Source organism: Macrotis lagotis, chromosome X (genome assembly GCF_037893015.1).
Source record: "Macrotis lagotis isolate mMagLag1 chromosome X, bilby.v1.9.chrom.fasta, whole genome shotgun sequence".
Classification (NCBI taxonomy): Eukaryota; Metazoa; Chordata; class Mammalia; order Peramelemorphia; family Peramelidae; genus Macrotis; species Macrotis lagotis.
Window position 1 is genome coordinate 644,989,589 of NC_133666.1, and position 26,495 is coordinate 645,016,083.

A 26,495-nucleotide genomic window follows, 5' to 3' on the forward strand; every position below is an offset into this window, starting at 1 on the left:
GGGCTCCCGGAGCGGCGCACGGAGCCAGCACCGTGACCTGCGCCGCGGGGGGCCGGGGGACCTGGGGGCCCGGGGGTGGCGGCCTCCAGCACGGGGCTCCTCCCCGGGGTCTAGGACCCGCTTTCAACGTCGCCGTGACTTTCAACTTTATTGATTTTCTTTGCAGTTTCTTATTTAACAACAGGATTTTGAGAAGGGGGGCACGGGCTTTCCAGGCCGCCCGGAGGGCCCCGGACACAGACGAGACCCCCCACTAGTCAGGCACCGTGGGAACCTTCCTTGAGAAGGCCTGGTCGGAGACAAAGAGACCCTCCCTCAGAGACAGTGGGGGGACACGGAGACAGACAAGGGGAGAAAGAGGAGGGAGAAAGTAGGGGAGACAGACGGGGAAGAAGAGGGGGAGCGAGCACAGCAGGAGGGAGATGCAGGGGCTCCCGGGCGGGAGACAAGAGCAAGGAGCCCCGGGGACAGCCGACCGCCCCCCAGCTTCCCGTGGCCGCCTCCACAGTGACGGCTCTGAACAAGGGGTGCTGGAAGGTGCCCCCACACTCACGTAGGGGTCCGCGCGCACGCGCTCCCAGCCCCCGGGGAGAGGGGGCACCGGCCATCGTCCCGCAGACCCAGCCCTCGGCCACGTGGGCGCCCGCATGGGCATATGCAATGCCCGCCCCTGGAGCTCCGGCAGGGGCCTGCCCCAGATGGGCCGTCGCCCCTCCGCGCCCCCCTGCCCTCCCGAAGCCCCCATGCAGGAGCTAGCTGCCCCTGGGCCCCCCTTCCCAGCCTGGCCTGGGACGGGGTGGGGGATGGGGTCGCCGGGATCCAGCCCAAGGCCTGCCGCTCCCGGGGCCTCTTGGGCAGGAAGGGCAGGGAGGGGGAGAGGGGACTTGGGGAGCCTAGACAAGGCCTCGCAGCTTGCAGCTGGAGAGCCACCTGGCACATTTGTAGACCGGGACCTCCCCCCATCATCTCCCCGGCCCCCTCCAATTCCCAGGCCAGGCGATCTGGTTTGGCAGGATCCCCGCCAGAGCAGGAAAGAGAGGTGGGGAGCCGCTGAAAGAGCCCTTTGCACTGGCTGAGAACAAACAGCTTCTGAGTTCCAAGGGATTCTGCAGGGACCTCAGTCCGGGGCTAATAATAATTAAAAAGATCATAATAACAGCTAGCCTTTCCAGAGGGCATAAACCTTTCCCAGAGGCAGCCTCCACACCCCCTGCCACCCTCTCCCCAGAAGCCCACCCACTCAGAGAGGAGCCGAAAACATCACCCAAAGCCTGCCAGAGCTGGGAAGGCCCTTAGAAATCATCTCATTCCATCTCCTTATTTTACAGATGGGGAAACTGAGGTGGGGGTGGTTGGGAGAAACCGAAGAGAGAAGTCACCTTGTTCTGTCCCACCACCCCCTCCAGCTGGGAGCCCAGGAAGGGGAGGGTGGGAGCCGCTGGTCTCAGCAGTTTGCCAGGGGCAGAGATGAATCATTCCCCTGTTTTCAGCAGCCCCCCCCCCCCATCCCGCACTCCCCCACGTGGCTCCAACGCGTCAGCAATTCACGTAAGCCGGTTATTATAAGGAGCCAGAGCCATCAGCTGCTCCATCCTTCACCCTCCTCCCCCTTGTCCCACCTCCACCAGGGCCAGGATAAGAAGCAGACTGTGGTGAGGGGGAGACAGGGCTGACCTCAGAGAAGCCAGGTCTGCCGGGGGGCACCCTGGGGCCAGGGTCTTGCCGCAGGCTGGGAGGCTTCCCAGCCAGGAGAGCTTTTAGGGAGTGGATAGTTAGGCTGACGTCAGGGGGCTACAATAGATGGCCCACTTCTCCACAGCCCCCACCCCCCAGTCTCCCACAAAATGAGATCTGAGGATGCAGTTTCTTTAGACCATCCACAAGTCAGCCCCCTTGTTATCTTGCTTCCCAAGAAGAGGAAGGGGATCCCCTCCCTGGAGAGCTTGAGGAGGTTCTGACCTGGCCATGGGACTGGGGTGGGTGTGCATTGTTGGGGGGGTGAAGGGCCGGGAATATTTACTCAATTAATGAACAATAAATACTTGAGTCCTATTAACAACATAACATATTTGCTACCTTTCTATTTTATGGCTTAGGAAGCTGCATCCCAGGAGGCAAGGCAGCTTGGCCAAGGTCACCCAGCCACCAAATGGGCACTGTTGGGACTCAGAATGTCCCAGGTGCCAACTCCCAGGGCTGTGAATCACCTGGCAGAATGGGAAAATGCATTGTCCTACTCTTGTATTTTGGTGCCCAGGAGATTGTGTTTGGCTCTTGGGATTAGAACACTGGCCAAGATTGTGGACCAGAAATGTTGCCACTAAGACCATATGTGGAACTCATAGATGTTTATTGTGATGAGTCACAGAACATTACAGAGACCTCAGAACACAGGATGTCAGGGTTGGGAGGGTCCTTAGTCACAGAATGTTAGACCTGGGAGGGTCCTTAGAACATAGAATGTCAGAGCTGGAAGACCCTTAGAAGACAGAGGTGGGAGGACTTGGGGAAGAAAAAAAAAATCATAGAACGTTAGAGAGATGGGAGGAAACTTAAGAGACCATCTACATTACTCCCTCTATTTTACAGATGAGGAAACTGAGGCACACAGAAGGGAAACAATTTGTTTAAGGTCATTCATGGGAGACATTGGGTACCACTCTCCTTGTACTTCTACATCTGGTCACACTTCAGCCTCCTTTGCTTGTTCCTTATCCATTTTCTGCTCCCTAATCTTAGATGTTCCCTAAGACTCAGACCTTTGAGAAATTATATCTTTGATAATTTCTCAATATCTTCTCTCTTGATGATCTCATCAGCTTGTGTTCAATTGATTACCTCTTCACAGATAACTCCCAATTAAACTTCCAGCTCTAATGTTTCTCTTAAATTCCAGTTTTATATCTCCTCTCTTAATTTTTCTTGTTCACTCATTTCAGTTGGTGTGTCCAATTCTCTGTGACCCCATCTGGGCTATTCTTTTTTTCCTTTTTTTTGCAAGGCATTGGCTTTAAGTGACTGCCCAAAGTCACAAAGCTAGGTAATGAAGTGCCTGAGGTCAAATTTGAACTCAGGTCCTCCTGACTCCAGGGCCCCTGTTACACTGCCTAGCTGTGCCCTAGTCTTGTATCTCCTAATGTCTGTTTGAAATCCCCATCTGAATGTCCCCCACCTTCACTTCAAACTTGTTGTTCAGTGGTTTTTCAATCAACATTTCCTGACCCCATTCTGGGTTTTCCTGATAAAGATACTGGAGTGGTTTGCCACTTCTTTCTCCAGCCCATTTTATAAATGAGGAAACTGAGGTATAGAAAGTCAAGTGACTGGCCCAAAGTCACACATCTAGTAAATGATTAGTGCTAGATTTGAACTTGGGAAAATGAGTCGTCATGACTTCAGGTCTGGAACCCTATCTACTCCAGTGCCACCTTGCTGCTTCGAATTGAACCTTTATCCTTCCCAGGTAAACTTGTCTCTTTTCTAGGCTTCCTTGCCTCTTTTAAAGGTACCACCATTCTCCCAGTTTCCCAATAGCTCCTTATCATTCATAATTCTTCCCTCCTCACCCCCAGATCCAGGAAATTAACATACCCTGTCAGTCCTGTTTTCACAACATCTCTCTTATTGGTTTTCATTCACTTTTTTATCTTTTTCTTAATTTCTTTGTCTTCTTACATCAGGGATTCTTTTAACAGTGGTTTAAAATTTTTTTAAAACATCATTTAGGGGGTGGCTAGGTGGTGCAGTGGATAGAGCACCTGCCCTAAAGTCAGGAATAGCTGGGTTCAAATCCGACCTCAGATGCTTCATCATTACGTAGCTGTGTGGCCTTGGGCAAGCCACTTAACTCCATTTGCCTTGCAAAAATACTAAAAAAAAAAATCACTTAGGAACAGAAGGGTGTGCTGGAGCCAGCTCTAACCAGAGCGTTGACTATTAAATTTTCATGAGTATTTACTTCTTGGAAATTGGTAAATATGGAGATCCAGGGCTTATGAATTGTTTTGTTGACTGTCTAGACTTTAGGAAAGTGTTAGAGAAATGTTCAGGAATACAAATTGAATTTAAAAGTGTCCTGGGGTCAGCTAGGCGGCACAGTGGATAGAGCACCAAGTCCTGGAGTCAGGAGGACCTGAATTCATATCCAGCCTCAGGCACTTGATACTTATAAGCTATGTGACCTTGGGCAAGTCATTTAACCCTATTGCCCCACAAAAACAAACAAACAAGTGTTGGTGCTCATGATGAAAAGTGTTTCCCACTTACAGATAAAATCCCAATGGATTTAGATTACAGACTAAAGTCTATTTTCTCCGCTTTTATATTTTTTGCCTTTCCCCCCTGAACATGGCTAATGCAGAAATAAGTGTTGCATTGCTTCCTATGAATAAAGGGGATCATATTTCTTGCCTTCTGAATGGGTGGGGGAGAGGTGGAGGGAGGGAAAGAATTTAGAACAGAAAAATTTTAAATTTATTTTTTTTAAAAAAACCATATAATGTTATATCCAACACCCCATTCACCATTAACCTGTACCAGCTGATCCCAACTCAGTCAAGTCTTATTTTGTCTCTTTGACTATTGTAATAGCCTTGCTCTTTCCTACTTGGCTGCCCAGCTTCCAAAAGAGGGTAGGGATTATTTCACTTTTGCCTTTGGGCTCCAGGTAACTAGAATAGTTCTGGCATAGCTTGCATGAAGTAGACACTTAATAAATGTGTTTTGTTTTAGCGAGGCAATAGGGTCACACAGTGTCAGAGGTCAAATTTGAACTCAGGTCCTCCTGACTCCAGAACTGGTGCTCTATCCAATTCACCACCTAGCAGTCCCTTAAAAAATATTTTTTTTTAAACAAGGCACTGAGGTTAAGTGACTTGCCCAAGGTCACACAGCTAGGTAATTAAGACTATGAGGCTGGATTTGAACTCAGGTCTTCTTGACTAGGGCTGGTGCTCTATCCACTGCAGCACCTAGCTGCCCCTAGAAATAGTTGCTGATTGATTTCTATCTCCCTTTTCCAATCTATCTTTCACAAAGCTATCAAAAGAATCTTCCTAAGGGACAGACCATGAAATTCTCCTTACTCAAGGTAAAATACAAATTCCTCAGCCTGTTATTCAAAGGTCCCACAAATTTGGCTTGATATTTCCTGTTCCTCCCTTTCAGACCTTCAGTGTTCTGGCCCAACTAGCTGTTCTTGAATTTCACATTCCATCTCCTATTTCCACACCTTTGCTTAAGCTGTTCCCTTTGCCTTGAATTCACTCCCTTCTTACTTCTGCTTCTTGGAAGGATTCTTCAAAGTTCAACTCAGGTCTAATTTTGACCATGAAGCTCTTCCCAAGACTATAAATCTCTTTTCCTCTTTAAATCATTATGCATTTATTCAGTCATCTGTGTTCAGGTTACATTTTCTTTTTTCTTTTTAAGATTTTATTTATTTAGAGCTTTACAATTTTTCCCCTGATCTTACTTCCTTCCCCCCACCCCCCCATAGAAGGCAATTTGTCAGTCTTTACATTGTTTCCATGGTATTCATTGATCCAAATTGAATGAGAGAGAAATCACATCCTTAAGGAAGAAATATAACGTATAAGAGATAGCAAGATCAGACAATAAGATATCAGGTCCCCCCCCCCCCAAATTAAAGGTAATAGTCCTTGGTCTTTGTTCAAACTCCACAGTTATTTCTCTGGTTACAGATGGTATTCTCCATTGCAGACAGCCCCAAATTGTCACTGATTGTTGCACTGATGGAATGAGCAAGTCCATCACGGTTGATCATCACCCCCATGTTGCTGTTAGAGTGTACAATGTTTTTCTGGTTCTGCTCATCTCACTCAGCATCAGTTCATGCACATCCCTCCAGGATTCCCTGAATTCCCCTCCCTCCTGGTTTCTAATAGAACAATAGTGTTCCATGGCATACATATACCACAGCTTGCTAAGCCATTCTCCAATTGAACAACATTCACTTAATTTCCAATTCTTTGCCATCACAAACAGGGCTGCTATGAATATTTTTGTACAAGTAATGTTTTTACCCTTTTTCCTCATCTCTTCAGGGTATAGACCCAGTAGTGGTATTGCTGGGTCAAAGGGTATGCACATTTTTGTTGCCCTTTGGGCGTATTCCAAATTTCTCTCCAGAAAGGTTGGATGAGTTCACAGTTCCACTTGCAATGTAACAGTGTCCCAGATTTCCCACAACCCTCCCAACAATGATCATTATCCTTTCTGGTTAATTAGCCAGTCTGAGAGGTGTGAGGTGGTACCTCACAGAAACTTTAATTTGCATTTCTCTAATAAGTAATGATTTAGAGCAATTTTTCATATGACTATGGATTGTTTTGATCTCATCTGTAAACTGCCTTTGCATATCCTTTGACCATTTGTCAATTGAGGAATGGCTTTTTTAAAAAATTTGACTCAGTTCTCTGTATACTTTAGAAACGAGTTATCAGAAACATTAGTTGTAAAGATTGTTTCCCAGTTTACTGCATTTCTTTTGATCTTGGTTACAGTGGTTTTGTCTGTGCAAAACTTTTTTAATTTAATCAAAATCATCTGGTTTGTTTTTAGTGATGTTCTCCATCTCTTCCTTATTCATAAACTGCTTCCCTTTTCATAGATCTGACAGGTAAACTAGTCTTTGAGCTTCTAGTTTGCTTATAGTATTGTTTTTTATGTCTAAATCCTGTATCCATTTGGATCTTATCTTGGTAAAGGGTGTGAGATGTTGGTCTAATCAAAATTTCTTCCATACTAACTTCCAATTTTCCCAGCAGTTTTTATTGAAGAGAGCTTTTATTCCAATAGCTAGTCTCTTTGGGTTTATCAAACAGCAGATTACTATAATCATTTCCTGCTATTGCATCTACTCTACTCCACTGATTCACCACTCTATTTCTTAGCCAATACCAGATAGTTTTGATGACTGGTGCTTTATAATATGACTTTATATCAGGTAGGGCTAAGCCACCTTCTTTTGCACTTTTTTTCATTAAATCCCTGGAAATTCTTGACTTTTTATTTCTCCATATGAATTTACTTACAACTTTTTCTAACTCATTAATTTTTTATTATATTAGCTCTACCTATCCATGAACAGTTGATGTTTGCCCAGTTATTTAAATCTGATCTAATTCGTGTGAAAAGTGTTTTATAATTGTTTTCAAAAAGTTTGAGTCTGTCTTGGAAAACAAACTCCCAGGTATTTTATATTGTCTGAGGTTACTTTGAATGGGATTTCTCTTTCTAGCTCTTCCTGCTCTAACTTGCTAGTCATATATAGAAAAGTTGAGGATTTATGAGGGTTTATTTTATATCCTGCAACTTTGCTAAAATTGCTAATTGTGTCCAGTAGTTTTTTGGATGATTTCTTGGGATTCTCTAGGTAGACCATCATGTCATCTGCAAAGAGTGAGTTTTGTCTCTTCCTTCCCAATTCTAATTCCTTCAATTTCTTTTTCTTCTCTAATTGCTGAAGCTAACTTTTTGTTGTTGTTGTTGTTTTGTTTTGTTTTGTTTTTTTGCTAGGCAATGGGGTTAAGTGGCTTGCCCAAGGCCACACAGCTAGGTAATTATTAAGTGTCTGAGACCAGATTTGAACCCAGGTACTCCTGACTCCAGGGCCAGGTGCTTTATCCACTGTGCCACCTAGCTGCCCCTAACATTTCTAATATAATATTGAATAGTAGTGGTGATAATGGGCATCCTTGTTTCACCCCTGATCTTCTTGGGAATGCCTCTAGCCTCTTCCCATTGAATATAATGCTTGTTGCTGGCTTCAGATAGATACTGCTTATTATTCTAAGGAACAGTCCATTTATTTCTACACTCTCTAGTGTTTTTTGGTAGGAATGGGTGCTGTATTTCATCAAAAACTTTTTCAGCATCTATTGATATATAATTTCTGATAGGTTTGCTGTTGATATAATTGATTGTACTAGCAATTTTCCTAATATTGCACCAACCCTGCATTCCTGGGATGAATCCTACTTGGTCAAAATATATTATCCTAGTGATAACTTGTTGTAAGATTTTATTTGCTAAGATTTTCTTTAAGATTTTTGCATCTATATTCATCAGGGAGATCGGTCTATAATTTTCTTTCTCTATTTTAACTCTTCCTGGTTTAGGTATCAGCACCATATTGTTTTCATAGAAAGAGTTAGGCAGAGTTCCATCTTCCCCTATTTTTCCAAAGAGTTTTTGTAGAATTGGAACCAATTGTTGCTTAAATGTTTGGTAGAATTCACTTGTGAATCCATCAGGCCCTGGAGATTTTTTTTCTTAGGGAGTTCAATGATGGCTTGTTGAATTTCTTTTTCTGAGATAGGGTTGTTTAGGTATTTAATCTCCTCTTCATTTACAGATTACATTTTCTTGTCCCCATCCCTTCTGCTCTTAGGAAAGTCCTGGAAGACCAGAGCTGTGTCTGTAACTTTACGCTGATATATCAACTGGCCTGATTCTTCATGCTCAACATTTCTGGACATCTTGGACAGCTAGGTCATTCTGAATTAAAACTGTTCACTCAATCCCACATTCAAGAACTTCCATGCTTTGCCTCCAATTTACCTTTCTAACCTTACTTACTATCCTTAACATCCTTTAGGATCTGGATATGCTGGGCTGCCAACTGGACTCTAGATTAGACTTTCCATTACCATCTCCACATATTTCTGTTGTGTTATCCCCTACCAGGAACGTACATTTTAATTTTCCTGGGACAACATCTTTCCTTTCCTTTCAAGGCTCAGTGAGGAGCCACATCTTCTTTTTGCACATACCCAGCTATTCCTGTACCTTTCTTCCTCAAATCACCTATTTCCTTGCATTCATCTTATATTCCCAGAGCAATATCTGACACCAGTGACCCCCCCCCTTCTAAAAACTGAACCCTGGTTTTTCCTGCCTCAGCTCTCTCTAGATTTTCTGCCCCTTCTCTTCTATTGGCTCTTCATCCATGGGAAGCCTATAACATTTCCCCAAGGCTCTGAATGGGGTCCTTTTCCCTCTTTTCACTTTCACTTGTTAAATTTCATCAGCTCCTAGGGTTTAATAATCATCTCTAGGGGCAGCTAGGTGGCGCAGTGTATAAAAGCACCGGCTCTGGAGTCAGGAGTACCTGGGTTCAAATCTGATCTCAGACACCTAATAATTACCTAGCTGTGTGGCCTTGGGCAAGCCACTTAACCCCATTTGCCTTGCAAAAACCTTAAAAAAATAATCATCTCTAGGCAGATGTCTCCCCCTTCAGTGTATCCAGTCTCCCCTATGCTTTTGTCTCATATTTTGTTGTTTTTTGAGTCTTTTCAGTTGTACTAATTCTTTGTGACCCCATTTGGGGGTTTTCTTGGCAAAGATACTAGAGTGGCTTGACATTTCCTTCTCCAGTTCATTTTACAGATGAGGAACTGAGGCAAAAGGGTGGAGAGACTTGTCCTTTGAAGTGATACAGCTAGTAAGAGTCTGAAGGGGCCGCTAGGTAGTGCACTGGATAGAGCACCAGCCCTGGAGTCAGGAGTACCTGAGTTCAAATTTGACCTCAGACACTTAATAATGACCTAGCTGTGTGGCCTTGGGCAAGCCACTTCATCCCATTTGCCTTGCAAAAAAATAAAATAAAAAAAAAGAGTCTGAGGTTAGGTTAGATTTGAATTTAAGATGATGGGTCTTCTTGACTCCAGGCCATGGGACCACCTAGCTGTCCTATATTACTAACTGTCTATTGAACAATTTAAACTAGACATTCCAAGGGAATCTCAATCTTAATATACCTCAAACAGAATTTCATTATCTTCACCCAAAAATCTATTCCTTTCCCTTTTTGTACCGAAGGCATCACCATCCTTCCAGTTATACCCAGGTTCAAATTAGACACATTTCCCCCCACCCCCCACTAAACCAACTTTATTTTTACCCTCATAATTTCTCATATCCATCCCACTTACAAGGCCAAAACCTTGTGCCCTCAACACCTCTGTACTAGACTCTTGAATTAGCCTCCTAAATAGGTGTCCCTGCCTCAAATCTCTCATCTTTCCAGTACACATTCCACATATTCATTAGAGTAATTTTTGTTTTAGGTTTTTGCAAGGCAAATGGGGTGAAGTGGCTTGCCCAAGGCCACACAGCTAGGTCATTATTAAGTGCAATTATTAAGTGTCTGAGACTGGATTTGAACCTAGGTACTCCTGACTCCAGGGCTGGTGCTTTATCCACTGCGCCACCTAGCCGCCCTGAGTAATTTTTCTTAAGTAAAAGTCTGACTCTGTCACACTCCTACTCAAGAAACTTCAATGACTCCCTGATCCTTTGGGAATCGAATACAAACTCTTCTGACATTTAAATCCCTTACCAACTTGATCTCTCTTTCCAATTTTATTATACATCTCTCACCTTCCTTTTTTCTACAATAGAGCCAAACTGGACTTCTCCCTGTCCATACAAATGACACTCAATATTCCACTTCTAGGTCTTGTGCTGGCTGAATATTTTCCCCTTTTGAACAATGTAGTAACTAATTATGACTTCAAAGGTCCCTATCCTCTTTGCAGAAAGGTGTACACAACAGCATATCCAGATCCTAAAGGATGTTAAGGATAAGGTTAGAAAGGGAAACTGGAGGCAAAGCATGGAGAAGATTCTTGGATGTATTCCTTCCTAAGTTTCACCTTTTAGAATTCCTTGGTTCTTTCAAAAGTTTATTCAAGTAACACCTTTTACATGGACTTTCCTGATGTCCCAAACTCCCTAAAATTATCTTGTATTTAAATGCACTGCAAATATTATATGTATAAATAGAAGATACATTATATACAATATATTAAAATATATTTATGTATGGCTATACTGACTCCCAGATGGATTATAAATTCCTTGAAGGCAAAGATTGTTTCACTTTTGTCTATAGAGCCCTAGTACCTCACACATACAGTAGACACAGTAAATAATTACAAATTGAGAATATAAGCTTCTGTTTTAAGTTTGTTTTGTGTTCCCATCTCCCAGTTAAGAGGCTCTTAATAAATGTATGTGACCTTGGCTGAGTTCCTTGCTCTCCCTAGATCTCAGTTTTTTTTTTAGGTTTTTTTTTTTGCAAGGCAAATGGGGTTAAGTGGCTTGGCCAAGGCCACACAACTAGGTAATTATTAAGTGTCTGAGACCGGATTTGAACTCAGGTACTCCTGACTCCAGGGCCGGTGCTCTATCCATTGCGCCATCTAGTCGCCCCTCAGGTTTTTTTTTTTAATCTATAAAATGAAGGGATGGGATTAGGTATCTTCATGAACCCCCCCCCCCCCAGGATTTCAGCCCAGGGCTCCTGATCCCAAATCCAGAGGTTTTCCTAGAATATTGCTGATGACCCTCACAGTTAATCAGCTTCTTGACCTCTAGCCATCTTTTTTTTTTTTTAGGTTTTTTTGCAAGGCAAACAGGGTTAAGTGGCTTGCCCAAGGCCACACAGCTAGGTAATTATTAAGTGTCTGAGACCGGATTTGAACCCAGGTACTCCTGACTCCAAGACTGGTGCTTTATCCACTGTGCCACCTAGCCGCCCCGACCTCTAGCCATCTTGACCTATAGAAGCTTAATAAATACTTGTTGAATTCTGTTGAATTGAACTGGATAACAAAGATGTAGTGTTGGGCATGGCAACATCCATTGTAATTTCTGCCATTTGGGAGGTGGGCTGTTTGAGCTCAGGGGTTTTAAACCAAGGGAAGGCTCAAGCTGGTCAGATATGAAGTCTGACTGCTGTATTTCCAATCTGGCTAAGGCAGCTGGGTGACCAAGTGCATAGAGAACCAGGCCTGGAGTCTGAGTTCAAATTTGAACTTTCACTGACTGAATGACCTTAGACAAGTCACTTGACCTCTGCCTCAGTTTCCTTGACTATAAAAGAAGGATAATAGCAGTACCTCTTAAGAGTTGTTTTGATATCAAATGAGATAACTGTAAAGCACTTGGTACATAGTAAACACTACATAAATGTTTAAGGAAAAAATAAGAGACCCAACCTCAAAAAACACAATAACATAGCAACCAAAAGAATCTGAATATTTTCCCCTTTTGTACAATGTAGTGACTAATTATGACTTCAAAGGTCCCTTTCCTCTTTGCAGAAAGGTGTAGACAACAGGTGTAAAAGGAGGCATATGGATGATGTATTGGTTTGGTTTACTTGACTATATTTTTGTTTAGGTAACCAGGTAACACAATGGACAGAGTCTGGACCCGGAATCAGAAGATTCATCTTCCTGAGTCCAAATCCAGTCCCAGATACTTATTAGCTATGAGACTCTGGATAAATCATTTAATCCTCATTGCCTTAGTTTCTTTGTCTATAAAATGATCTGGAAAAGGAAATGGCAAACCACTATAGTACATTTGCCAAAAAAAAAAAAACCAAACCCCCAAACTCAAAATGGGATTATGAAGAGTTGGACATAACTGAACAACAACAAATTGGTTTCAAGAAAATGTCTTGGGGTGGCTAGGTGGCGCAGTGGATAGAGCACCGGCCCTGGAGTCAGGAGGACCTGAGTTCAAATCCGAACTCAGACACTTAATAATTACCTAGCTGTGTGGCCTTGAGCAAGCCACTTAACTCCATTTGCCTTGCAAAATCCTAAAAAAAAAAGAAAAAGTGTCTTATTGGAGTGGGAAATCGACCTTTTTATCATACAAGGGACCTCATTAACTTAATAATTGGATTTCCTTCATGAAAAAATCCTCAGAAAGCCCTTTTCCATCTTCCAAGTTTCAAACCTGTGACCTTATTTTATTAATTCCATTTAGTGAACATTTCTTAAGGACCTCTTATGGAAAGAGATCTATGAGATAGGAAGTCTTTCTAGTTACTATTTTATGGATTAGGAACCTGAGGTCCACAAAAGAGAAACAACTTGTCCAAGGTCACACAGCTGGGAAATAACTAAGAATCAGACCTTGAACCTAGAATTCACAAGGTCAGAGCTTTCAAGCAGGGATATCCTGTTATACTTAAACTGGTGAGTGTTGTAACCATTAATTGTGGGCAGAACCTTGGGGGGAGAACCAAAGTTAAGGCAAGATATGTTCCCTGCTTTCACGGGCCTTTGTAAACCTTAATGAACTTTATTAAATATGAGTTCTTGTAATGACCTGGTGAGGAAACCTACCTGACCAACAAAGATTAGTACTTGTGTCATAGCACTGGGTCACTGAGGATTTCAGAGACTGAATCAGCATATGACAGAGATGGTACCTGAATTCAGGACTCCCTCTCTGCAACCAGCTCTTTATCCACAGAACCCACAATGCTATTTATATAAATGAGTTTTTATTATTACCCATCCATAAAGTCCTACTCTGAATTCCTCCCTGTGGAGTAGAGGTGACCCTATTTTATAGGAAGGCTATTATCTTCTCTCCCATTCCCCCCTCCCCCCAGCATGAGGTCGTTCATTAGTTAAGATGCTACCAAAAAGTCAAAGCTCAAAGTATATTCTGGCAACAGACCAAGCCAGAGGACCAACTTAGCTAAGTACCAAGAAACTTATCACTAATAATTGACCATTAGGTGATGAGTCCTTGGGGCAGGGAGACTCATGAAATAAAGAAGGATGAAAATTGCCTCTCCATCCTGGGCAGGCACTGCAGCCACAGTGGGAGGAAGGGAGAAATCATTTCCTAAAAAGAATTACAATTTTTAGATTGTCTATTAACATCCGTTGAACTTTCAGTCCTTTAAATGTGAGCTCTTTGTCTAATGTCCAACAAGTTGGCATATTCTTGGAAGACCCGAACCCTTTCATTCTTGATATTCTTAGGATAAATGAAAGTAGCAGACATTTAAGGACATTGTCCCTAAGTGGAAGAATGAGTCAGAGATTTTCCTTGGAGGGACAAATGAAGAAGACAGTGGAATTGGCTTCATCATGTGCCTGATAGGAAATAGCCTTTCAGAGAATACTTGGCCATCTTGTCTCTCAGTATTTATGATGAAAATCAAATAAATCCATGGTGAAAAAACCATAAGGTTTCAAGTACAAGGGATCTTAGAGTCTGAATCTCTTTATTTTACAGAAAGAGACACAGAGGCCCAGAGAGGTAAAGGTGACTTGCCCAAAATCACAAAAGTGAGATTTGGATTTGATCTCAGGTCCTGTGACTTCAAAATTTAGTTATTTTATTGTTTTTAAATTGAGTCAATTTTGTTAAACAGTATCTAATTATGAAGGTATTCAGATATAATTAAGATCTCTAGCAAAAGTACCAAACAGAAATATTCATTGCATGGTAGATAGACTGGGATTTGTAATGTAACTATTAGATGAGATTTCAAGTCTAAACAGAATTAGCTGTACTCATGTGACTGCAGATGCAGAGATAACTTTATATCTCAATTGTACATTATAAATTGGAAGAAGCTAATATGATATAGTAAAAAGAACATCGGTTGGGGATCAGAACACCGAGTCTTCAAATCCTTACTCTGCTACACAGGCTTACTGTCCATGTAATCCTAGGCAAGTCATTCAATATTTCAGTTTAGGGAAGTTTCTTCATCTGCTAAATGGTGGGTTGGGACTAGCCAGAAAATCATAACTCTAGAGACATTGTCTAGTCCAACTTTTTCATTTTATATCTGAAGAAACTCAGGCTATGTATATGCTAAGTGACTTTCTCAAGATCACACAGTAAATGCCAAAGGTTGGATTTTTACCAAGTATTCTGGGAACAACTAAGTGGGAACTAGAGTTTGTCATGTTTGACACAGTGTGATCCCATTTTTTTTTTTTTTTTTTTTAGTTTTTGCAAGGCAATGGGGTTAAGTGGCTTGCCCAAGGCCACACAGCAAGGTAACTAAAAAAATATCTGAGTTTGGATTTGAACTCAGGTACTCCTGACTCCAGGGTCAGTGCTCTATCCACTGTGCCACCTAGCTGCCCCCCATTTAGGGTTTTTTTGACAAAAATACTGGAGTGCTTTGCCATTTCCTTCTAAAATCCATTTTACAGATGAGAAAACTGGGACAAACAGGGTGAAGTGACTTGCTCGAGGGTCATACAACTAGAAAGTGTCTAATGTTAGATTAGAATGCATGAAGATGAGTCTTCCTGATTCTAAACTCAGTGCTCTATTCACTGATTCACCTAAGGTTGTCCTAGAGTCAGGAAGAATGTGAATTCAAATCCAGTCTCAGACATAGCTGGATGACCCTGGGCAAGTCACTTAGTTTTATTTGCCTCAGTTTCCTCATCTGTATTTGAGCTGGAGAATGAAATGGCAAACCACTCCAGTATCTTTATCAAGAAAACTCCATGGATAGTATAGAGTGATCTGGTGTATTGGGGCATGAAAAGTGGGACACGACTGAACAATAACAATGATAGAATTCCAAAACATGTTTAGTATAGCAATCTTAAATTAGAAGCTAGGGATGCCACTTTGGGGGAAGGAAAGGGACCTCACTCAGCTGTTTTCAAATATCTAAAAGGTTTTCATATCTTTCATAAGAATTAGAGAAAGTGAGTGGAAGGGATAAAGATCAGTATAAGAACTTTTCTTTCTTTTTTTTTTAATTTAAATTTATTTTTATTAAAGATATTGAGTTTTATATTTTCCCCCAATCTTGCTTCCTTCCCCCCTCCCCCCCACAGAGAGCACTCTGTCAGTCTTTACTTTGTTTCCATGTTGTACCTTGATCCAAATTGGGTGTGATGAGAGAGAAATCATATCCTAAAAGAAGAGAAGTCTAAGAGGTAACAAGATCAGACAATAAGATATCTGGTTTTTTTTTCTAAATTAAAGGGAATAGTCCTTGCACTTTGTTCAAACTCCACAGCTCCTTATCTGGATATAGATGGCACCCTCCTTTGCAGACAGCCCAAAATTGTTCCCGATTGTTGCACTGATGGAATGAGCAAGTCCTTCAAGGTTGATCAACACTCCCATGTTGCTGTTAGGGTGTACAGTGTTTTTCTGGTTCTGTTCATCTCACTCAGCATCAGTTCATGCAAATCCCTCCAGGCTTCCCTGAAATCCCATCCCTCCTGGTTTCTAATAGAACAATAGTGTTCCATGACATACATAGACCACAGTTTGCTAAGCCATTCCCCAATTGAAGGACATTTACTGGATTTCCAATTCTTTGCCACCACAAACAGGGCTGCTATGAATATTTTTGTGCAAGTAATGTTTTTACCCTTTTTCCTCATCTCTTCAGGGTATAGACCCAGTAGTGGTATTGCTGGGTCAAAGGGTATGCACATTTTTGTTGCCCTTTGGGCATAGTTCCAAATAACTCTCCAGAAAGGTTGGATGAGTTCACAGCTCCACCAACAGTGTAATAGTGTCCCAGATTTCCCACATCCCTTCCAACAATGATCATTATTCTTCCTGGTCATATTGGCCAATCTGAGAGGTGTGAGGTGGTAGCTCAGAGAAGCTTTAATTTGCATTTCTCTAATAATTAATGATTTAGAGCATTTTTTCATATGGCTATAGATTACTTTGATCTCCTCATCTGTAAATTGCCTTTGCATATCCTTTGACCATTTGTCAATTGGGGAGTGGCTTTTTGTTTTAAAAATATGATTCAGTTCTCTGTATATTTTAGAAATGAGTCCTTTGTCAGAATCATTAGTTGTAAAGATTGTTTCCCAATTTACTACATTTCTTTTGATCTTGGTTACATTGGTTTTATCTGTGCAAAAACTTTTTAATTTAATGTAATCGAAATCATCTAATTGGATTTTGGTGATTTTCTCCAACTCTTCCTTAGTCATAAACTGTTCCCCTTTCCATAGATTTGACAGGTAGACTAGTCCTTGATCTTCTAATTTGCTTATAGTATTGTTTTTTATGTCTATGTCCTGTAACCATTTGGATCTTATCTTGGTAAAGGGTGTGAGGTGTTAGTCTAATCTAAGTTTCTTCCATACTAACTTCCAATTTTCCCAGCAATTTTTAACAAAGAGGGAGTTTTTATCCCAATGGCCAGACTCTTTGGGTTATAAGAACTTTTCAACAAGCAACAACAAAGATATCCAAGAAGTAATTTCTGTGATAGATGGGAAGTTTTGGATCATCCATTTAAATGAGATGAACATCCGTACCTGAATCATTTTCAATAACTGCATTCTTTATTCAATTTCAATTCTTCAGAAACATGTAATATTCAGTCCAAAAAGCAGGGGAGAGTCATACACCCCCTTCACCCCCAGAAACACACACACAGCACTGGGCTGCTATATATTCCTTGTAGGGAAAGAAAGATATGACTCCTGACTGGCTGAGAAAATACTGACTGAATACTGGAATAAGGGATTTATGGCAGGAACTTTTAAATGTAGCCCTAGATCATGTGACAATAACAATAATAATAGTTTACATTTATACAATGATCTACAGTTTACAGTCTTTTCCTGTAACAAAGGAAATGAAAGTATTGCCATTCTCATTCTTCCACTGAGGAATATTGATACTCAAAGCAATTCTGTGACTTGCTCATAGTCTCAGTGAGGGAGGGGAACCATTCTTTGAACCATGGACCCCACTCCCACCCATCCTTGTTGAGTGCTCTGATATTTCCATTATAACTGGAGGTTGAGTAAAGCATGCATAGAGTTATCTTTTCTGCTTCCAGTTGCCCCTCTGTGTGAGATTCAGGCTTGATGAGGCAAGAACATGAGGCAATCCTCCTATTGACTGTCAAGCAGGAAAAGCCAATGACTCAGCCTTTTAAAAAATGAGGTTCTTGCTTCTTTTGACGTCAAATACCTCTGGGACTTCCCAAAAGGGCTAGGGTTATGGCAACTCCTTCCTATCTTCATTCTGTGAAGCTGTAAGCATATGGTAGTCAAGGTCCACATTCGGTTTAGATGAGCCCAATCCTGTGTTTGTTATTTCTCAGATCTTATGTGAATGAGCATCAATCGCAAGATGGACATGTTCAGGCTTGGAAAACCTTTGTAGGTAGGAGATTTACCTTGAAGCTAAATCCAGCCATCTTGGGTCCTTTATGTCCTAGGAGCTTCCCTGAAAACTATTCCAACCTTTCTTGGGGAACCACTAGGAGGAGAACGAACGCAATCTTTGGTCTCACTTCCTAGGAGATGTTGACGGGGGATATCGATGAGCTGAGATAAAATGTACAGTGTCTGTCTGTTGCAGTCTCTTGTGTTTGGATGTTCATGCTCCAGCCTCCAGGTGGACTGTAGCAGAAGTTATTGATTATAAGTTCCTGATAACTTAAGTCTTGTCAATTTGCATCAGAAATCTTTTATGTCTTTTAGCACTTCTTTTGCATGAAGGAAATGAATATCTGACCCATATCTGGTTTATATTGTACACCAAATATCTTTCTTCTCTCTTTTTTTGGGAAAGACCCTAGACGAGAGTGAAAACCTAAGTCTTAAACAGTTTTTCCCCAGGATACCAGGATAGGAGATTCAAGCCAAAGAATGTGAGAGAAGGAGTCTAGTCCTCTAAGTGGTCAGACTCCTCCAGGGCTGAACCCAGTGCCTAGACAGTCCAGAGCTGAGAGGGGTTTCTTACTGGAAAAGGAGTAAGATCAATTCATCAGTCCCCTGGATTCAGAAGCATTTAAAATTTTTTAATTGTTGTTCACTCGTTTCAGTTATGTCTTACTTTCATGACCCCATCTGGGGTTTTCTTGGCAAAGATACTGTGGTGGATTGTTGTTTCCTTTGCCAGCTTATTTAACAGATAAGGAAACGGAGACAAACAGGGTAAAATGACTTGCCCAGGGTCACACAGCTAGTATGCATCTGAGGCTGAATTTAAATTCAGGTCTTCTTGAACTATAAGCAAAATACTCTCTCTACCTGATTACCTAGCTGCTCAGCAGTTTTAATATTAGGCCACTATATCACTTCTTCATATTTGTTTTACAAAAGTCAGAATACTTCCCCTTGCATACTCCTAAGAAAATATTTTAGTTTCAGCTGGGACAAGCCACATTGCCCCTTTCCCCCTCCTTTTTCAATATGTCTAATTTCATCTGGAGAGGGAGCTTTTAGTGAGGTTTTCTCTATGAACACAGAAAGGATTCTTCTCTGCAATTTATCATCTTAGAAAGTTGCGTAGGGCATTACCAGGTTAAATGATGTGCCCAGGGTCACATAGCCAGGATGTGACAAGTTGGGGAATTTAAACCAAGGTCTTCCTGACACTGAGGTCAGCTCTTTATCCATTAATGGTATAATGGTGGGTTTTTTAAAACTTTCTTTTTGACTATAAATTATATTTTCATAAATGACCCATATCATGCTATGGGACATAAAGAGAGGTTGATAGCAGAGTATTATTTTTTTTAAAAGGATCACAGGAGTTTAAGGCTACATAATTTTACAAATGAGAAAATTAGGATCCCAAGAGTCTTTAGCGGTTCACTGAAGGCAATTATTCCAACCACATTTGGTAGCTACTTGCAATATGGATTGATGTTTTCTTCTCCCCCTCCCCCACCCCAATATAGGATAACTATTCATTTCTTTGATATAAAAGAAATAAAGAAATGTTCAACGCATGCCAGATCTACAAAACGTGAGTGACAGAAAATGTCCAGCTAACAACAACAATATAACTTCTGTTATCACCTCCCAAGAGGTTGAAACTTAAACATCAAAACACAGATCTTTTGTCCAACTACTGAACACCCATTTCCTGTTTCACCTTGGTTCTACACTGACCAAATAATTCCATTTCTTCTGGAAGGCTAGAACTGGGATTAGACTCTTGCCCACGCTGGTAGTCAACCTCTCCGATACATAGATGGACTCCTTCCATTGCTAGCTGGCTTGCCTGGGGGACCCAGGGACTCCAGTCACTCAAATTCACTTGCTTATCTCTAAGACTGGAAATGAATATTTTGAGATGACCATTTGGTCCCCTATGCTCAGATAAGGGAAGACAAAATAGAAGAGGCATCCAGTGGCCCCAGACGCAGGCCAACCTAAGCCAGAACACGTGCTTCGCCTGACAAATAATAATAAATAATAATAATAATAATAATAATAATAATAGCTAGCTTTTACCGTCAATCAGGGAGGCGCCCTTTCTTGCGTTTCCCAACCACATGAACAGAAGTCACTTTCTTTGACTGAGAGCTCTTTTTTCTGCTGTGTCCAGGAGGTGAAGATCATATGTGGTTCATTCATGGCACAAGAGTCATGACCTCAACTGAAACTGGGGTACCTTGTTCCCCCATCTTTTACCCCATGGTTCTGAGAAATGGGCTTAGAGTCTCTATTCATTTGTCCTCCTCAGGTTCAGGAGCAAGTGACAATACCCACCAGACCTAGAAGATCCAGTCATGGTGACTGTGGAGTTAAGATTCCAGTCAGGTTATTACACCCAACCTTGTAGTGAAACTGAGAAACCAGGGTGCCTAGGACTATAGCTGCTGGTTGGTTTTTGGACTCAGAACTTGGGCATGTGTGATATACGAACTCAGCTAACCTGTAAACCTAATCCCATTCTCTTCTCCAGAGCTTAAGGTGGTATAGAGGGGGGCACGATTATACAACTTCAGGGATATTTACATGTTTGTTAATATATCTTTGAGCTTAATTTTCCTTTGTTAAAGCAAATCTGACTGTGAGTGACTAAATAGAACTACAGTATAGGCAACCCACCCTCTATAACTGAGTGAACCCTATTAATGGGGGTCAAAGATGACCCTAAGGGGAAGAGAACACACCTGGTTTTCAGGCAGTGGGGAGTCTGTCAAGGATTACACTATTGTTATCTCTATTTTACAGATGGGGAAACTGAGGCAGTTTACATGACTTGTCCAGGGTGACACAACTAATAAGTATCTGAGGTGGGATTTGAACTCATGCTTTTCTGTCTGTGAATTAAGCACACCATCTTCCTACCTAACAATTCACCATTTCTACAGGAGTGAGGGGAAAGAGTCCTTCTCTTAGCTTTCACAAGAAGTTGTAGGGAGTTCACAATTTGGATGAAACAAAAAGAAAATTGATATATTTTCTGCTTATAGTATAAAACTATAAAGACAAAAAACTGGGAAATGCAAATGGGTACACCTCAGACTTTTCTTTAATCTTTTTTTCCCCAGACTAATTTAAAAAATTGCAACCAAACAATTCAGGTATCTTTCCATTAATCATCAATGCTCTGAGAACTGAAACTTAACACATCTGACATCTGATGCAACCACTGAAGAGGCAGAGGAATTCTAAGAACTCAACATGATCCTCCAAATCATATTCTTTGATACTCATTTATATCAATATACAGGATGACACAGCTAAACAATGCACTGGAAAATATGATTTTGGGTTTTAGAAAGCCCTGTATATAGGATGAAACTGCTTTCAAAAAGAGATCTAGGATCTGATGCAAAGTGAAGTGAGCACTGTACACAGCAACATTGTACAATGATCAACTATGAATGATTTAATTCTTCTCAGTAATGCAATGATCCAAGACAATTCTAAAGATGTCTAAAGACAATTCATGATGAAAAATGCTATCTATTTCCAGAGAAAGAACTGATGGAGTCTGAATGCAGATTGAAGCATATTATTTTTCACTTTATTTTTAGTGGTTTTTAAATTTTTTGGTCTGTCCTTCCTCGGTCTGTTTTCTATAACTAATATAGAAATGTGTTTTACACAATTTACATATATATAACCTATATCAAATTGCTTGTTCTCTTTGAGAAAGTGGACATGAGAGGGAGGGGAAAATTTGGAACTTAAATTTTTTTAAAATGAAAAATGTTTAAAATTGTCTTCATATGTAGTTAGGAAAAATATTATTAAGAGAAGAGAAAGAGTGAGAGAAAAGAAGTTCAGACTTCCTACTGTGAACAATAAAGACCAAAACAAAAATGATATAGACTAGATCTTACCTTACGATTACTGACAGGTTACTGATGCGGTTGCCGATTGTAAGAGAATCTACTGGCTTTGTACAGCTGGGTCATCAACTAGATTAGAAAAGAGATAAAAAACCAACGTCAAATGGGAAGGACAAAGATGAAAAGAAAGATGTCTTGAGTAATCTTTATAGACCCAATATGACATATTAAAAAAGCCTATTGGCACCGAAAAACGGGAAATAGAAAAAAGACAAAGATTTTGATCTTGATTATCACCAATTTCCCTCAGATGTTTCAATTATGTAAAAAAAGTCACTTCAAAGAAGAGGTCAAAAGAACCTAGAAATATCTGAACAAACAAAAAGGCATGAATGTCAAGGGAACCATTGGTTTAGAGTATAAGCTTATTAATAGGGCATCACTAGGCAGGAAGATGGCATAAGGTTATTCATTAAATAAACATTTATTAAATGCCTATTATATGACAGGCTTGCCCTCAAAGGGCTTACAATCTAATGGGGAAGATTCCATTATCAATTACAAAAGAACATGCCAAAAAATATAAACAAAGTAAGCTATATACAAAATGAACAGGAAATAAATAAATGAGGAAAGCAATGGAATCTAAAAATCAAACAAAAACCATGAGGGTGAGAAGTCTGGTAAAAGATTGGACTAAGATCCAAGAAAATTTTTTGATGAAAATGGTATGAAGACATTCAATAGAAAATATAAGAGGTATAATAGAGTTTCTATAATGACCTATTTCCATCATCAATTACAAAAGAAACATCACAATTGTATTCTTAACACCCTAGTTCCTACTTTGCTCTATGAGAAAAAAGAAATGACACTTAAGCTAATGAAGACATGAAGAATATCTGGACAGGACCAAGTACACAGAAATGAAAGCTGTACTAGAAGCCAAATAATGCTGAAAGCATTGAAAGAACATTTTTATAATTAGGAAAAAATACTTTAAAAATGGGTGGGGCAGCTAGGTGGCATAGTGGATAAAACACCAGCCTTGGAGTCAGGAGTACCTGGGTTCAAATCCAGTCTCAGACACTTAATAATTACCTAGCTGTGTGGCCTTGGGAAAGCCACTTAACCCCATTTACCTTGCAAAAAAACCAAACCTTTAAAATAGAAAAAAAAGAAGCGACACTGAGATAACTTAAAGTTCTCCTAGAAGAACTTTAGAATTGATTGTACAGCTTGGGAAACTGGCACAGGATGGCCCAGCATGGCGTGCCCTTATCAGTGAGGGTGCTGCACTCTATGAGGAAGGTAGAATTGAAGCAGCTTAAAGGTAATGTCACATATGTAAGTTTGAAGTATCCACCCCAGGTAATTTGTGGCCAACTGTGGTAGAGCATTCCAAGTTCATATTGGTCTGATCAGTCACAGTAGAACACACTGGAATTTGTCTCAAACACAGTGAAGTCATTCTGATCTTCTTTGATAATGAAGAAGAATCAACACTGATTAGAATTAGGATTCTGATGATTTTTACTATTTACCAAAAAAATGTCTCTAAAGAGCAAAATACAGACACACACACATATAAGGAATATATGTAGAATTTCTCACACATGCCGAGATCATTCTAGATTCCTTGTGCAAAGCAATCACTGACACAACTGTTTGAGGACCCCTTGATACTTAGTATTAAGCAGGTGGCAGCTTGGTGACAGAGTGATTAGAGCAAGAAATTTGCAGTCCATAAGATCTGAGTTTGAATTAGACTTCAATTGAGTCACATGAAAAGAGATTATCTTGGCAGTATACATCCCAAGGATGTACACATTAAAAAATGAAATTGATGTACATATTGGCAGAGCCAGCTCCAAAGAAAATATAGGAGAGAAGGGACATTAGACTGACTACTGAAGTACAACCTTGGGTGGTACTGCCAATCTATAAATTAGGAATAAGAATAACATACCCACCTCCCTACCAGGATAAGATAATCCTTAAATCCTTAAAACACCATACAGCTGCTAACCATTATTAAGTGAGATACCACATAGGGAGACTTGTTCAAGTAATTTATCATTGTCATGGAGGATGTCTTATGCAGAGACAAAATTGAAGGTGGAGCCATAAATCTTAGAGTGAGGTCCTCCAGGTGCTCCTTGTGGTGTTGAACTAAAGTTCTCGAGGTTTGAGTAAAATGCATCAAAATCAACTCAATGGTGTAGAACATGGGAGCTATAGAAGGATGTGTAAGGGAGGATTCTTGGAAAGATGATAGGGTAAGGAATAGGAAAGCGGGGCTGCTAGGTGGCGCAATGGATAAAGCACGGGCCCTGGAGTCAGGAGTACCTGGGTTCAAATCAGGCCTCAGACACTTGATAATTACCTAGCCGTGTGGCCTTGGGCAAGCCACTTAACCCCATTTGCCTTGAAAAAACCTTAAAAAAAAAGGAATAGGAAGGCAAGCTATCTAGTAGAAGTAGAAGAGTGATGAAGGATTGTTGCTTTCAGGAAATATTATAAAAATGAGAGATACACACAATCAAAAATAGATATCTATGAATATGTATGTATGATCTATATCATGTGTATGTATGCAGGTTTGTGTGTATCTATAAATATATACATATATATCTATATCTATCTATAGAGAAAGGGCAGCTAGGTGGCACAGTGGGTAGAGCACCAGCCCTGGATTCAGGAGGATCTGAGTTCAAATGTGATCTCAGACACTTAAAAATTATCTAGCCGTGTGACCTTGGACAAGTCACTTAACCCCAGTGCCTTGCAAAAATAAAACAAAAATATCCATATCTGTGCATGTGTATATTTATATGTGTGTGTGTGTAAGAATGTATATATGTGTGTAAAAATACATATAAATCCATGCTTAATTGTAGACATCCTGGGGGGGGGACAATATACAGCAGAGATCAGAAGAAAACTTTCAAGGAAGCAAAGATGGACAATTTTGAACACAATGTGGAGTGTTTATTATATAGACCTTCTTGAAATGGAAATTTATTACTTTATATTATGAATCCACTCTTACGATCTGCTGTGTGTATGATTTTTTTTTCTTATTTTGTATTTAAGTTTAAAATAAAACAATACATCAAAGAAAAAAAATCTACCATGATATACAATACTCTAACCCCCACAAACAACTCATCTTTACCCCACCTCTCACCTCTTTGGTATGATTCCTTGGTTGGTTGGTTGTTGGGTCTTCATTCTTTTTTGTTTTTAGGTTTTTTGCAAGGCAAACGGAGTTAAGTGGCTTGCCCAAGGCCACACGGCTAGGTAATTATCAAGTGTCTGAGACTGGATTTGAACCCAGGTACTCCTGACTCCAAGGCCGGTGCTTTATCCATTACGCCACCTAGCTGCCCCTGGTCTTCATTCTTGAATAAGACCAAAATGATATCCCTATGTTAGAGTCAAATTGTAGTGGGTCTGACTATGGCTCATCAGACTAATACGAGCTTAGAATGTTCTACCACAGGTCAGGCATAAATAGGCCATGTGATCATTTGGGGTGGATTCTCTAAATTTGCCCATCTTGTGTTTCTTCTGAGCTACTTTAATTCTGCTTTGCTCATAGAGCACAGCACCCTCTCTGATGAGGCCATACAATGCTGGGTGGTCTATCCTATGCCCATGTCACCCAATCAATTCTTAAGTTCTTGAAAGAGTTCTTGAGAGTGTCCTTTTATCACTTTTTTTCACACCATCTGAGCATTTTCCCTGTGTGAGTTCTCTGTAAAATAGTTTTTTTGGCAAGCATACAGTTGGCATTCAAACAACATGGCCAGCCCACAGAGTTGCACTCTCTGCAGTAGACTTTAAATATTTGGCAGTTTAGTCAAGAATGGACCTCAGTGTCTGGTATCTTCTATTGGGTGATCTTCAGAATCTTCCTAAGACAATTTAAATGGAAATGATTTGGTTTCGTGGCATGGCATTGAATGTCCAGGCATACAACAATGAGGTCAGCTCAAAAACTCTGTAGACCTTCAGTTTGGTAGTCAGTCTAATACCTCTTCCATAGTTTCTTTTGGAACTATCTCTGGCAATGCATGGATCAATCTCATAATGTGTACATCCTTGGAAGATACACTGCTAAGATAGTCTCTTTTCATGTGGCAAAGCACCTGGTGCTGATTCTATTCCAGTTGAGATTAACAATATGGGGAGTCCATTACTCATTCAAAAACTGACTAAAATTTTCTGGTTTAGATGACAAGAGGAGGCTTATCTCCCAAGAGTTCAAGGACACATTGTCTATTTCTATAAAGGTAGAGGGAATAGAGTACCTTTTAACACACTTTCTCTTAGTCATTGCTGGCAAAATTCTTGCCAGAGTCCTTCTTAATAGGCTGGAAGATGGTTATCTAGCAGAGGCCAGTGTGACTTCAGAAAGGGCTGAGGAAAGTTTGAGATGTTGTTGGCTGCCCAACAACTCCAGGAAAAATGCCAGGAGGACATAGGTCTGCAATGGTTCCAAGTGTGAGATGGCTATGTCATTATTTTCTCCATTTGGTTTATAAAGTAATCACAGTAGACTGGACAAGTACAGGGCCTCTAAGTTGGTCGATGAGTCGGTACACTGCCTCACATATTTGAGACAGTTGCTAGAGATGGT

General features: G+C 40.7%; 1 long non-coding RNA gene across 1 annotated transcript in view; it reads right to left on the reverse strand.

The window, feature by feature from the left end:
- LOC141497534 (uncharacterized) overlaps positions 1 to 26,495 on the reverse strand; it is a 60,280-nt gene that overhangs the window by 17,001 nt on the left and 16,784 nt on the right. The window contains exon 3 of the long non-coding RNA XR_012471349.1: positions 21,902 to 21,979. This is a non-coding gene — a long non-coding RNA (uncharacterized LOC141497534). The remainder of the gene's footprint in view (positions 1 to 21,901; positions 21,980 to 26,495) is intronic.